Source organism: Salvelinus alpinus, chromosome 35 (genome assembly GCF_045679555.1).
Source record: "Salvelinus alpinus chromosome 35, SLU_Salpinus.1, whole genome shotgun sequence".
Classification (NCBI taxonomy): domain Eukaryota; kingdom Metazoa; phylum Chordata; class Actinopteri; order Salmoniformes; family Salmonidae; genus Salvelinus; species Salvelinus alpinus.
In genome coordinates, this window is record NC_092120.1 from 9090836 (window position 1) to 9104181 (window position 13346).

Here is a 13346-nt window from a genome sequence, read left to right on the forward strand (position 1 = left end):
TCCACATTTTGTTAAGTTACAGCCTTATTCTAAAATTGATTAAATAAACAATTTCCTCAGCAATCTACACACAATAACCTATTATGACAAAGTGAAAACAGGTTTTTTGAAAATGTTGCAAATTTACCTTATTTACATAATTTTACAAACCCTTTGCTCGAAATTGAGCTCAGTTGTTTCCATTGATCATCCTTGAGATGTTTCTACAACTTGATTGGAGTCCACCTGTGGTCAATTTAATTGATTGGACATGACTTGGAAAGGCACACACCTGTCTATATAAGGTCACACAGTTGACACTTCATGTCAGAGCAAAAACCAAGCCATGAGGTCGAAGAAATTGTCCGTCGAGCTCCGAGATAAGATTGTGTCGAGGCAGAGATATGGGGAAGGGTACCAAAACATTTATGCAGCACTGAATGTCCCCAAGAACACAGTGGCCTCCATCATTCTTAAATGGAAGAAGTTTGGAACCACCAGACTCTTCCTAGAGCTGGCTGCCTGACCAAACTGAGCAATTGGGGGAGAAGGACCTTGGTCAGGGAGGTGACCAAGAACCCTATGGTCACTCTGACAGAGCTCCACTGTGGAGATGGGAGAACCTTCCAGAAGGACAACCATCTCTGCAGCACGACACCAATCAGACCTTTATGGAAGATTGGCCAGACGGAAAATAAGTTTTTCAGCAGCAGTGACTGGGAGACTAGTCAGAATCGAGGCAAAGATGAACGGAGCACAGTTCAGAGAGATCCTTGATGAAAACCAGTTCCAGAGGGCTCAGGACCTCAGACTGGGGGTGAAGGTTCACCTTCCAACAGGACAACGTCCCTAGGCACAAAGCCAAGACAACGCAGGAGTGGCTACGGGACAAGTCCTTGAGTGACCCAGCCAGAGCCCGGACTTGAACCCGATCAGACATCTCTGGAGAGACCTGAAAATAGCTGTGCAGCAATTCTCCCCATCCAACCTGACAGAGCTTGAGAGGATCTGCAAAGAAGAATGGGAGAAACTTCTCAATTACAGGTGTGCCAAGCTTGTAGCATCATACTCAAGAAGACTCGATGCTGTAAACGCTGCCAAAGGTGCTTCAACAAAGTACTGAATAAAGGGTCTGAATACTTATGTAAATGTGATATTTCAGTTTTTGTCTAAATGTCTAAACCTGTTTTTGCTTTGTCATTATGGGGTATTGTGTGTAGATTGAGGAGAAAAAAATATTTAAGCGATTTTAGAATAAAGCTGTAACCTAACAAAATGTGCTCCAGCAGCACGCTGACACCGACCTCGGGGACGACCCGGAGGACAAGGCGCAGGGCGATCCGGATGGAGACGGTGGAAATCCCGTCGCAACGAAGGGTCCAGGACGTCCTCCACCGGCACCCAGCATCTCTCCTCCGGACCGTACCCCTCCCAATCCACGAGGTACTGAAGGGCCCTCGCCCGGCGCCTCGAGTCCAGGATGGCTCGAACAGCATACGCCGGGGCCCCCTCGATGTCCAGAGGGGGCAGAGGAACCTCCCGCACCTCAACTTCTTGGAGTGGACCAGCCACCACCGGCCTGAGGAGAGACACATGAAACGAGGGATTAATGCAATAATCTGGGGGAAGCTGTAACCTGTAGCATACCTTGTTCAGCCTCCTCAGGACTTTAAATGGCCCCACAAACCGCGGACCCAGCTTCCGGCAGGGCAGGCGGAGGGGCAGGTTCCGGGTCGAGAGCCAGACCCGGTCCCCCGGCGGCGCTCGCTTTTTGCCGCCTCACGGCCCGTTGTAGGTGCTCATGGCGGTGTCCCAGGTTTCCTCCGAGCGCTTGAACCATTCGTCCACCGCAGGAGCTTCGATCTGGCTCTGATGCCACGGTACCAGAACCGGCTGATACCCCAATACACACTGGAAAGAAGAGAGGTTAGTGGAGGAGTGGCGGAGTGAGTTCTGGGCCATCTCTGCCCAGGGGATGAACGTCGCCCACTCCCCCGACCGGTCCTGGCAATATGGCCGCAAAACCTACCCACATCCTGATTTACTCTCTCCACCTGCCCGTTACTCTCGGGGTGAAAACCTGAGGTAAGGCTGGCCGAGACGCCCAGACGTTCCATGAACGCTTTCCAGACCCTGGATGTGAACTGGGAACCCCGATCAGAGACTATGTCCTCAGGCACCCCGTAGTGCCGGAAGACGTGAGTGAACAGGGCCTCCGCAGTCTGTAGGGCCGTAGGGAGACCGGGCAAAGGGAGGAGACGGCAGGACTTAGAAAACCGATCCACAACGACCAGGATCGTGGTGTTGCCCTGTGAAGGGAGGAAGATCCGTCAGGTAGTCCACCGACAGGTGCGACCACGGCCGTTGTGGAACGGGTAGTGGTTGTAATTTCCCTCTGGGCAGGTGCCTGGGAGCCTTGCACTGGGCGCACACCGAGCAGGAGGAAACATAAACCCTCACGTCCTTGGCCAAGGTGGGCCACCAGTACTTCCCACTAAGGCAACGCACCGTCCGACCAATGCCAGGATGACCAGAGGAGGGTGACGTATGGGCCCAATAGAGCAAACGGTCACGGACAGCAGACGGAACGTACAGGAGCCCAGCTGGACACTGGGGGGGAGTGGGCTCTGTGCGTAACGCCCGCTCGATGTCCGCGTCCAGCTCCCACACCACCAGTGCCACCAGGCAAGAGGCCGGGAGTATGGGAGTGTGATCCATGGACCGCTCCTCTGTGTCATACATCTGGGACAGTGCGTCTGCCTTAGCGTTCTGGGAACCTGGTCTGTAGGATTGAGTGAAAACAAAACGGGTAAAAAAACATAACACACCTTGCCTGGCTAGGGTTTAGTCTCCTCGCCGCCCGGATGTACTCCAGATTGTGGTGGTCAGTCCAGATGAGAAAAGGGTGTTTAGCCCCCTCAAGCCAATGTCTCCACGCCTTCAGAGCCTTGACAACAGCCAACAGCTCCCGGTCCCCCACATTATAGTTTCGCTCCGCTGGGCTGAGCTTCGAAAAGAAAGCACAGGGACGGAGCTTTGGTGGCGTGCCTGAGCGCTGAGAGAGCACGGCTCTTATCCCAGCCTCGGACACGTCCATCTTCACTATGAACGCCAAAGAGGGATCCGGATGAGCCAGCACGGGAGCCGAGGTAAACAGAGCCTTCAGGTGACCAAAAGCCCTGTCCGCCTCAGCCAACCACTGCAGCCGCACCGGTCCCCCCTTCAGCAGTGAGGTAATGGGAGCTGCTACCTGACCAAAACCCCGGATAAACCTCCGGTAGTAGTTGGCAAACCCTAGAAACCGCTGCACTTCCTTTACCGTGGTGGGAGTCGGCCAATTATGCACGGCTGAAATGCGGTCAGTCTCCATCTCCACCCCTGACCTGGAAATGCGGTACCCTAGGAAGGAGACCTAGGGTACCGTTGGAGACTGTTGGAAGAACAGACATTTCTCAGCCTTGACGCACAGGTCATACTCCAACAGTCGACCAAGCACCCTGCGCACCAGTGACACATGCTCGGCGCGTGTAGCGGAGTATATCAGAATGTCGTCGATATACACCACTACACCCTGCCCATGCAGGTCCCTGGAAATCTCGTCAACAAAGGCCTGGAAAACTGATGGAGCGTTCATCAACCCGTACGGCATGACGAGGTACTCATAGTGCCCTGAGGTGGTACTAAATGCCGTCTTCCACTCGTCCCCTTCCCGGATACGCACCAGGTTGTAAGCGCTCCTGAGATCCAATTTTGTGAAGAAGCGCGCCCCGTGCATTGACTCGATCGCACTGGCGATGAGAGGCAGCGGGTAGCTGTACCTCCGTGATCTGATTGATCCCTCAATAGTCAATACACGGGCGCAGACCCCCATCCTTCTTCACATAAAAGAAACTCGAGGAGGCAGGTGAAGTGGAGGACCGAATGTAACCCTGCCCCAGGGAGTCGGAGACATATGTTTCCATAGCCACCGTCTCCTCCTGTGACCGAGGATACACGTGACTCCTGGGAAGTGCAGCGTCTACCAGGAGATTTATCGCACAGTCCCCCCGTCGATGAGGTGGTAATTTAGTCACCCTCTACTTACAGAAGGCGAGAGCCAAATCGGCATATTCTGAGGGGATGCGCATGGTGGAGACCTGGTCTGGACTTTCCACCGTAGTCGCACCGATGGAAACACCTACACACCTCCCTGAGCACTCTCGTGACCACCCCTTGAGAGCCCTCTGTTGCCACGAAATAGTGGGGTCATGACGGGCCAACCAGGGTAAGCCCAGCACCACAGGAAACGCAGGAGAATCAATAAGGAAGAGACTGATTCTCTCCTCGTGACCCTCCTGCGTAACCATGTCAAGTGGAGCGGTGGCCTCCCTAATCAGCCCTGACCCTAATGGTCGACTATCTAGGGTGTGCACAGAGAAGGGCATATCCACAGGAACAAAGGGAATCCCTAAACTAAGAGCAAATGAACAGTCAATAAAATTCCCAGCTGCGCCTGAATCTACTAGCGCCTTATGCTGGGAATGCGGGGAAAACTCAGGAAATGAAATAAACACATACATGTGAGCAACAGGGGGCTCTAGGTGAGCCTGGTGCCGACCCTCCTGGGGTGACACGACAGTGCCCTGCCTTCTTCCTTCGACTCCCTGAGGAACCCCCCCAGCACCGACCAGCAGTGTGCCCTCTGCAGCCACAGATGGTGCAGGGAATGGCCCCTCCTCCGATCGCCCTAATTGCAGCACCTCCCAGCTCCATGGGCGTCGGAGCGGAGGTGCTGGGGGATGGAACTGACAGGTCCTGATCCGGACGTCCGTGGGCAGTCAGCAGGTTGTCCAGTCAGATGGGTATGTCAACCAGCTGGTCCAATGTGAGGGTGATGTCTCGGCAGGCCAACTCCCGACGGATGTCTTCGCGCAGACTGCACCTGTAGTGATTGATCAGGGCCCTGTCGGTCCATCCCACGCTGGCGGCCAGGGTCCGGAAGTCCAAGGCGAAATCCTGCGCGCTCCTCGTCCCCTGCCTCAGGTGGAACGTAATGGTCCAACGCCGCGTCTCCCTCACTCCATACGGCGTTGGCCCACTCCAGGGCTTTGCCTGAGAGGCAGCAGACGAGGGCGGACACACTCTCACGCCCCGAAGGAGCCGGGTGGACGGTCGCCAGGTAGAGCTCCAGCTGTAGTAGAAACCCCTGGCATCCGTCAGCCGTCCCATCATACTCCCTCGGGAGCGCGAGTCGAATCCCGCTGGGACCAGGTGGAAGAGTGGTGGACAGTGGGACCTGTTGTAGTGGAGCTGGTGGAGGCGCTGGATAACCTCCTCTCTCCCAACGATCCATCGTTTGCAGGACGCGATCCATGGCTGTGCCCAGGCGTTGCAACATGGTCGCGTGCTGCTGAACGCGCTCCTCCACTACAACTGGGAGGGCGTCTGCTCCTGCCGACTCCATTCTTCAGGTGAGGGATTCTGTAAAGGCGTCTGTGTGTAGCTGGTGAGATGAGTCAGGCGCAGGACAGCAGATATGCGTAATAAAATACTTTACTAAAAAATTCAAACATAACACGTAATATACACGGCCACACAATACAACAAACAATCACTCACAAATACAACATGTAGAACAGGGGGTTAAATAATAAACAAGTAATTGATTAAGTGAAGCCAGGTGTGATTAGACAAAGACTGAACAAATGGAAAATGAAAAGTGGATCGGCGGTGGCTAGAAAGCCGGTGATGTCGACCGCAGAACGCCACCCGGTCAAGGAGAGGGACCGACCTCAGGAGTCGTGATGCGGAAGGCACGGTACATGTAAACAGGGGTAATACTGACTAGTAGCAGGATAAATATATACATTTTAATGGTAATCAATAATCAAAGAATGGCAGTGTAATGCTGGTAATAAATCGACTCAATAATCATATTAGCAACAGCGTAGGTATAAGGGGGTGTAAGTGTGTGTCGTCAGTTATGTGTGAGGGTGTATGTGTGTATGTGAGTGCGTGTGAGTAGCAGTGACAGTGAACGTGTGTGGATGGGCATAGAGTCAGTGTGGACAGTCTGAGGGAGAGCAATAATTGTTAGCCATTTAACAGTCTTATGGTCTGGGGATAGAAGCTGTTTAGGAGCCTGTTGGTCTGAGCCTTGATCCACCATTACCCGCCTGCCGCACGGGAGCATGGAGAACAGTCCATGTCTCGGTCGGGCCTTTCTCAGACACCACCTGGCATGTACTGTACGTCCTGGATGGCTGGGAGCTCGTCCCCACTGATACGTTGGGCCGTCTGCACCACCCTCTGTAGGGCCTTTCGGTCAAGGGCGGTGCAGTTGCCATACCAGACAATGATACAACCAGTCAGGATGCTCTTTCCTGTAGTCCATGATCAGCTCCTTGGTCTTAATGGCGTTGAGAGAGTTTATTGTCTTGGCACCACACTGCCAGGTCTATGACCTCCTCCCTTAGTGAAACAGAAAGCCCATGTGTGTGTGCAGGAAGTTAAAACTGCAAGTGATTGATGCAGATGTAAGTTGCACACTGTCACGGATCCCCCCGTACTGATGCTAATTCTGTTCACCAGTTCCGGAGGTCTATGTCACCAGCTTTCTAGTCTGATTACACACACCTGGTTCCCATTTCCCCTGATTAGTATGTTATATATCTGTTCCCTCTGTCGGTTATTGTTCCATGTCTGTTGGTGGTGTGATTACCTATGCGTTGGTGCAGCTGTTATGCTGCGTGCTTTAAATATTGTGTACTACGGGTATCGTCCCGTGTCGGTCAACAAGGTTTACCCAAGATCTTTTGTTTGAGTACAGCCCAGTGTTTTTGTACACGTGTTTGTTTTGGGTGTATTAAAAACCCCTATTGTGTATTCCTGCGCCTGTCTCCAAAATCCTTTATATCAGCGTGACACCCATAGCCTTCCAGCAACCACAAAGTTGTATTAAAAACTATTCCCAATCCCAATTGTCCCTGTAATCCATCGTGGCCATTTCCCTATTAGACATTGTTAATTGGGAGTAGACTAGATAGATAATGTGTTTCGACACTGTCACAGGCCCGAATGGGAAATCACTGCGTCATAAGAAGCAAATCTAATTTACAGTCATAGCTATATCCGAGAACTAGCGTATCCTGTTTCAGAGCTTGCGTGTAATGCTTGTGTTGAACTGTGCTTTGATTGCTGTAGTACCACATTGAAATGAGATTAGCACAAAGTGCCCCAGTAATTTAATGCTAATGAAGGTTAGTATTTCACAACTTTACATACAAAGCATATTACCTATTGTACTATGTAACATCCTTTAAGGAGAAGCTGTTTCAGTAATATATTAGAAGTAAGGCTGAAAGATATAATGCATTATGATGCTGTTATAAAAATAATAATGAGCTTGTATAAATAATTATCATAACATAAAATATTAAATCTGTTAGCATCAAACAGGCTTCACCTCAGGTTTTCAAATGCATCATCTACACATGCGGTACATTAGCAACATACTTTCAGATGACTGATTGTATATAACAGGAGAAAACTGTTCAAATGGGGGTAGATGTCTAGTAGATAACAGACCTAGGTTCAAATAGTATTTGAAACCTTTAAAATACTTAAACTGTGTTCGACTGAGCTTGCCTGGCATAATGGAATCATTAAAATCAATGGAATAGTCCTGAATTCGCAAACATCTCCTATTTGGCACTCCAGGCAGCCTCAACCAAACTATCAAAGTATGTGAAATATTAATAATATGATTTGAACCCATGTCTGGAGGATATCATGGATGGAATGTGGGCCTACTCCAAACAAACTGTATTTTCTGAGTAAGTCCACATTTCTGAGTAGTTTGGTACTTCATGGAATATACGGTTCCCTTTTCTTGTGATACATTGAACTGCTGGCTATCCAATGCTCCTCTAATAATACTGTCTTTGTATTAGGAGAGACACATTTTGTACACAAAGCAGAGTATCTAACAGTAGCATTTGCCTTACATCATTACATAATTTTCATGAGTTAGTAGGCTACAATGTCAAGATAATATTGATAGATTTGTTGATAGAACTTAGATTTGAATTCAGGAATTCTGTCCCATAGCCTGTTATTGTATAGTGTTCCACTGTTTCAATATCTCATAACGTCATTATGAGAAAATAGCATTTTCAGAAATACTAATTTGACACCTTAAACGTTGTTCTAGACTGAATTAACTCATTTTGTAGAGGCCATTTTAATGGCATTTGTCTCATAATTGATTGATAGTTGATTCCTAGTGCTGCTGGCCGCAGAGAGACCATGTATGATCTGTCTCTTCTCTAATGATCCTCTTTGATTAGCTTGTCCTTCTGTTGGACTTGGACGTCATTTTCTTTTGTGGCTCCTGGCGGTCACCCAACCGAGGATCCAAGAGCTTTCTGTTCTAATTGATCAGGCCACAAGCAAGACCACATACTATTCACGCTAGTGTCATCTCCGAGTGGGGAGTGTAATGCACTGAGATCATTGGGTTCAATGTTATGAATGTTTGGATCTATTCAGATGTCGTAATGCAGTTGTTCAGCGAGGGTGATGCTGATGAACTGAAATGGAAGAATTTGAATAAAAAGGTCAATGGAAAGCCCTGTTATGAAAACAATGCATGGAGCATTTTGTAGTTGCAATGCGATCAAAACAGTTATGTTCCAAAAGGTAAATCACAGATGTTCTCAATAGATGTTGTTGCAATATACGTTGCATTTCAGTGTGCAACATTTTTATGCTTGTATTGCATGCATTGTTTACTGCAGGCATTTCCATAGGTAGAGCTTGTATTAAAATTGTAAGACAACCGCGTAACTCCCCTTGAGGTAAGACAACACCTAAGTTTGGGTTAACATTTTGAATAACTATGATAAAACAACTGCAAAAAAAGTCTTTACTGTCACAGTGTAAGATGAGCACACACACACACACACACACCATCAATTTGCGTTGCTAACTGAATTAAAGTTCACAATCTAAAAGACTGATGTTCGCAGGAGCTATTGTTTGTGTGCAGAGCTATGAAGACAGAGCTTCAGTCAGTATAGGAGATAGTGGAGTATTGCTAGCTTTCCTGCATCTTCCTCCTAAATCTAATTGTAAGGGGCTGCCTTTCCGCTTTCCTCAGACAAACGGGTGTCAGATCACACTCCCAGTAGCTAAAAATACCCCAGTAAATCTCTCTGCGTGACGAATCACAAATCAAATTCAGTTTGATCATCGGCCCTTGCTTTGTAATGTATTCAGCCTTGGACCACACACGAGTCTAGTGGATTTCAATGCAGGCAGCAGTAGTCTAGTTAGCTGTCTTTGTGTGGTACTTTCGACACTGCATACTGTTACTGTAGGCTATCAAAGGAAGCCTGTCCAGCCTGCCCTTCTGAGTGCTGTTTGAGGTTTATTTGTCCATTGATCTGGACAGCAGACTACAGCAGCATATGCAGCCTCCCTTATGACAGGTCCATTGTCATGTGGTCTGTGCATTTCCCAGAACATAAGTTCCACATCATAACACAGCAAAGCTTCTCGGTTTTCCACAGAGTGCTTCAAAATACACTGTTATGGTGCATGTTCAACTGTTTGTGTGTGTGTGTGTGTTAACTGTCGCTTCTGACAACCCCATGCTGAGGCAGGTTCATGTTGCCCATAAAATTATCATTCACCTTGGTTAGAATGGTTACTGTAAAGAGACCGCCCGGCTGGAGTGGTGTTAAGGTGCCAAAACACTGGACAAAAGGACTGTAGGTTTTCTTTTATTTTCAAATGAGAATAATGTTTAAAAAATTAAGAAACTTGAAATACCTTGTCCTACATCAATTAACCAAGGAAGAAACTAAACCCTTGCACAGGTATGTTAGCAATAGCATGACTGGGAGGCAGCCCAGCCTGCTCTCATTACAAATCCTGTGGTTTTTGTGTGGTAATTTGGTGGTACCACATTTTGTGGTAATGTTTGTGGTAATAGTAAACTGTGTGGTAGCTGTATACCACTGGCATTTTTTGACTAGGATGATATGGTCCTATGGTACAATCTGGCTAACTACTTGTCCAGTGGTAACTGAAACAATAAAAATGAGTTTAAACCAATAAAACCTATTGACGTACTGTCATTAAAATCAGATGGGGAAAAAACATGGCTGTAAAGTATTAATTACAGCAACAACAAAGGTTTTAACTCTTTACATTGTTATATTCAAATGTGTTTTTCCCTGCCAAGCAGTTTTCTTTCGGTTGAAAGTTTGTCTCTGGCAGCTAGCTAAGTCTTCACCTGGATGCAGACGCATTACCTTCTCTGAAAAATATAAGGAAAGGCAGTATATAGATCAGGATTCATACACATTTTGACAGATTGACACATTTCCATGACCATTTCCATTCCAGATTGACACATTTCCATGACCAGTAATTGGTGGCATCTCTGTTTTTATGAAAAAATGTGGGATTAAAGGGAAATTTTAAAAGTGTTCAACTTCATATTCATCATCTCCAGCATCAACCCAACATCAACATTTGTGAAAATTGTGCGTTTCTATGTTTTGTAGCAAAAAAGCTAGAGCAAGATTAGTGTTTCCAATGACATCATCAACCAATTAGTAGGCAATTAGTAGGCAATGCCTACTCACAATTGGTCAAAATCACACAATGCACACCGATGATGTTATTGGAAAGACATCTTCCTCTATCATTTAACTACAAAACATAGAAATGCACCATTTTGACATATGTTGATGATCTGGTGGTGGTGGATATGATGAATATGAAGTTTAACAATTATTAAGTTTCCCTTTAACAATGCGAGGCTGCTCTCTGAATTCATGTATCATATCCTGCCATTGTGCCCTTGAGCAAGGCACTTAACCCCATCACAAAGTAATATAACTGCACTGGTAGTTAGGCTACTGTATAAAACATATGTGGTCAACCCTCCATCAGGAGAGCTACTGGGTGTGCAGGCTTTTGATCCAACCCTGAAACACACCCGAGTCTGTTTTTCAAGGTCCACATTAAGCAGATAATTTTTTTTAATGTGGTGTGTTAGCGGGGGGCTGTACCAACATTATATACATGTATATATATACAATAGTATATACCAGCGTTGGCCAACCTTGCTCCACTGATCTACTGGGTGAGCATACTTATATTCCAGCCCAGCAATAGAACACTTGATTATCAACCCATTAGGTTCCATAAGTTGAATCATGTGTTTTAGTGCTGGGCTGGAACAGAAGTGTCACGCCCTGACCTTAGAGATCCTTTTTATGTCTCTATTTTGGTTTGGTCAGGGCGTGAGTTGGGGTGGGCATTCTATGTTTTGTGTTCTATGTTTTGTATTTCTTTGTTGTTTGGCCGGGTGTGGTTCTCAATCAGAGGCAGCTGTCTATCGTTGTCTCTGATTGAGAACCATACTTAGGTAGCTCTTGCCCACATGGGTTTTGTGGGTAGTTGTTTTCTGTTTTGTGCGTCTGCACCAGACAGAACTGTTTTGTTTGTTCCGCTTTGTTATTTTTTGTTCTAGTGTTCAGCTTTATTAAAAATCATGAACACGTACCACGCTGCACCTTGGTCCTCTTCCTCAAACAGCCGTTACAAGAAGCCTGCACACCCAGCAGACATCCTGGAGTAGGGTTGGCCTGCTCCAGTTGTAATAGGGTTATACATTGTGTGTCACTTTTTACTGCTTTTGGTAACATACACTCTTAGAATAAAAGTTGCTACCTAGAACCTAAAAGGGTTCTTCCGCTGTCCCCATAGGAGAACCCTTTGAAGAACCCTTTTTGGTTCCTGGTAGAACCCTTTTGGGTTCAATGTAGAACCATTTCCACAGAGGGTTCCACCTGGAACCAAAAAGGGTTCTACTATGGGGACAGCTGAAGAACCCTTTAGGAACCCTTTTTTCTAAGAGTGTAGGTATACATATAACCCAGTATACAAGGATAAAGCCTTAGTCTCTTGGGACATTCATTAGGACCTCATCTGAAGACAGGCTTTCATAGCTCTCCGTATCTGAGGACAGAAAACATCACAAAGAAACAGGCTTCATTATACAAAAATTAGACAGGCACTGAATATTATATTGCTATTATCTCTCTGTCCTAATAGTTTCCCTTACTAAGGACTGGAACTGGAGAATCTTTTCACAGTGTCCTCCCAGAAAATGACCTGCCGTATCCGGTAGCCTACTCTCTCCCTTTTCTGACAGCTGGAGCTGCAGTCCTTTCACCCTCTTCCATGGCATCTACATGCATTTGTGGCTTGTGGTTTTACCTTACAATTTTAAGAACTTTAAGTTAGCTAGCTAATAGGAAGTTAGCTAGCTGATGATATTTCGTTCACTTAGCTCCACAGTAGTCAGCTAGCTAGCAGCTCATACACAGTGAAGTCTGTTTGCTTTGCCACACCAGTGGAACCTTTCCAGGTCAAAAAGGTTCCATGAGGAACCCCTCTGAGAAGGGTCTTCAAGGAACCTCTGTGTAAAGGTACAAACCACAACCTTTTGGTGATGGGAGAGGTTCAATTGTGAACCTTTTTAATAATATATTGTAGAGGTGGCAGCCTATCAGAAGATTGGAGGCATGGATTATTGGAGGCATGGCTTTCAGATTGTTATTTTGGCTACCCGTTAGAGTAAATGTCCTTCCTGTTCAACATATTAAGTTGTTACACTGCAAATTTCTATATACCTTGAATAATTATGCATATTCTTCCAATATAATATTAATATTTTAAGGTTGCTGATTACATATAGTCATAAAATGGTAACCATTCCAACTTTGGATTTGCATAAACTCTTGAGGAACTCATACACCTCTGTAGGCCTCAATGAAGCTTCAAACCTGTCAGTGTTCAACCTTAACATATAATAACAATATAACAGAATAAATGAACAGATGAACAGGAATGTAATTTACTCTAACGGGTGGCTAAAAAATATCTATCTGTAAGCCACACCCCTAATAAGCCACGCCTCCAGTCCAGGAACCCCTCAACTAACCAAAGGTGCAAATATGAACAATTGACTAGCAATGGTTCCTTGAGGAACTCCAGGGGTTCCTTGAAGATCTCCAGGGTTCCTCGAGTCACCACAAATTCTAAGAGTATACTGTACTGTATGTCAAATAGGTTGGGTTGATTCACTTACCTCACCTGTGTCGGACGGTAAAACTAAACCTGCTACAGTGTGTCCGATATTGGGTCAAATTCTAACTAATGTTCCATGCATTGTTTTCTTCACTGGGCTTTCCGTAAAACTCTGCCTTGTGTTTAAACAATCAATCAATAAATGAAACACTTACCTCACACCCAATTGCAGTCAGTGTATCTACTGTAAATATTTAACTCTGGTCGTTATTGCAAAA